Raw genomic sequence first — 2,500 nt, 5'->3', positions numbered from 1 at the left:
GAAGTAAATGTATTTTAGAGTTACACTCATACATACATTAGAATCTTTCCATTTTATTATCAATACAGTCACAGTCACTCGTCCAAGTAGTGACTGGTCTCAATATTGCTTAAAGGCTGTTATGATACTGTATTCATGTTCTATGTATCAACTATCCTGAATTACTTTTTGCATTTAGTTTCAAGTAAATATTTATCGTACTAAATATTGTGAAGGCTTAAGAGTTTCTTTGATTAGCTAAAAAAATGTTGAGGTAATTTAAAGGAAACTAAAATACACAATGCAGAAATTGACAGATACATATGGACAAATCATTAAAAAAGAAAAAAAGAAAAAAAAGAAAAAAAAAATCAATTGCAAACTTTTCTCAACCCTGAATACACAAATTTAATAATTTTATGATCTGATTTGAAATATGCTTTTGTTCGTTCATTCAATCGGACGGGGAGCAGTGTGTTCAACATAGTATGACCGTTGACAAGAATCATGTTAACATTGTACATTTTTTCCATGCCTTCCGGTCAGATCTACATGGGTTAATTACAACCAACACTAAAAGAAGTAAATGTATTTTAGAGTTACATTCATACATACATCAGAATCTTTCCATTTTATTATCAGAATTACTGTCCTAATTATATCATTATCGTCCCATGGCCAAATGTTGGGAAAAAAAAAATTTTTTACTCTTCGATGTACAATCATTTATTTAATCCTCAGTCAGTCTTATCTTCATCATCTTTCTTTGAAGTAATATTTCGTGTTCAAGACTGATAAAACTATTCGTATAGGCTGTAAGTTGTAAAAAAAAGAGAAAAAAAAGAAAAAAAAGAAAAGAAAAGAAAAAACAACCAAACAAACAAACAACCAAACTTGTGAATATCTTTACTATTTTAAGTGTATTTTGTTTAAGCTTAATAAAAAAAGAAGAGTTAGGTAAACTTTGTGAAAAATATATTTAATGAATAATGAATTGCCAATTGCATCTAGTGTTCCCAGGCGGTCACCCATCTAAATACTGACTAGACCCTATGTTGCTTACCTGCGTTGGTCGGACGAGAAGCAATGGTTTCAACGTGGTATGACCGTTGGCATGATGAAATATAACATTAAACATAATTATTTCTATACCTTCCAGTCATATCTACATGGCGTAATTGCAACCACCACTATAAGCAATAAATCTAATTTTGGGTTACATTCATACATGCATTATAATTTTTACTTTTTATCATCAAAATTGCTGTCCAAACTGCGAAACGCTTTACAACTGTTGGTAAAAAAAAAACTTTATACTATTAAGATTAAAATAATTTGTTCTGTTCTGTCTTGTTCTTCATTCTTCTTTTCTGATGTAAAAGTATTTTGAAGTATTATTTCGTGTTCAAGACAAAGCATCGGCTGTAAATTGTAAAGAATAAAAAATCCCCAGTAAATAAGTTTTCTATCATTACTGTATTTTGTTTAAGCTTGATAAATACAACCATAGGTACAACGTTTTAAAATAGGATATTCATTTGATAATAAAATACCAACAGCATCTAGAATTCCCAGGCGGTCACCTATCCACGTTCAACATGATATGAAACATTCAACATGATATGAAACATTCAACATGATATGAAACATTGAACATGATATGAAACATTCAACATGATATGAAACATTCAACATGATATGAAACATTCAACATGATATGAAACATTCAACATGATATGAAACATTCAACATGATATGAAACATTCAACATGATATGAAACATTGAACATGATATGAAACATTCAACATGATATGAAACATTGAACATGATATGAAACATTCAACATGATATGAAACATTGAACATGATATGAAACATTCAACATATTGACTCCTATGATTAACCTCTTTTTCTTACTAATCTCTTTCTCACCTGTCATTCAGCCACGTCTACATGGGTGAATCACAGCCAATCACTATGGGAAGTAAATAAATTTTGGGGTCACTCTCCATTTATTCATACATGAGATAGGATCTTTCCACCTTATCATGTATCAGTCACAGTTATCACAAAGAGAAGTACATTTGTTTTAATCATATTATATTACATTCTCACTAGTTGAAAAAATCTGATTAGCAAAATCTGATTAGAACAGATTTACTTCTCTTTACTTCTCGTCTTCCCATAGTGATTGGTTGTTATTCACCCATGTAGATGTGACAGAACGACAGGTCAGAAAGATTTGTAAGAAAAAGAAGTTAATTATAAGAATCAGTATATTGAATGTTCCAAATTGTTATGTCAACGGTCAAACCACGTTAAAAGCACCGGTTCTCGTCCGATCAGCGAAGTTAAGCAACGTCGTGTCCTGTCAGTACTTGGATGGGTGACCGTCTAGGAACACCAGATGCTGTTGGCATTTTATCATCTATTAAGAAAGCCTTTTGCAATATATAGCCGATGCTTGTTTTTATCTTGCTTAAAAAAAATATACATAGCTATTATGTTTCTCATTCTTACA

At 30.9% G+C, this 2,500-nt stretch overlaps 2 pseudogenes; one reads left to right on the top strand and one right to left on the bottom strand.

Annotated features, from left to right (window-relative positions):
• Nucleotides 1-974: 974 nt before the first annotated feature.
• On the bottom strand, nt 975-1,093 carry LOC122264478 (5S ribosomal RNA; annotated as a pseudogene).
• Nucleotides 1,094-2,279: 1,186 nt separating this feature from the next.
• On the top strand, nt 2,280-2,398 carry LOC122264477 (5S ribosomal RNA; annotated as a pseudogene).
• The last annotated feature ends 102 nt before the right edge of the window (nt 2,399-2,500 follow it).

This window comes from Penaeus japonicus, unplaced genomic scaffold (genome assembly GCF_977035675.1).
Source record: "Penaeus japonicus unplaced genomic scaffold, GWHDUDI00000001_assembly GWHDUDI00000038, whole genome shotgun sequence".
Classification (NCBI taxonomy): Eukaryota; Metazoa; Arthropoda; class Malacostraca; order Decapoda; family Penaeidae; genus Penaeus; species Penaeus japonicus.
Note: the sequence above shows the minus strand (reverse complement) of the source record. Positions and strands in the feature narration are given on the sequence as shown.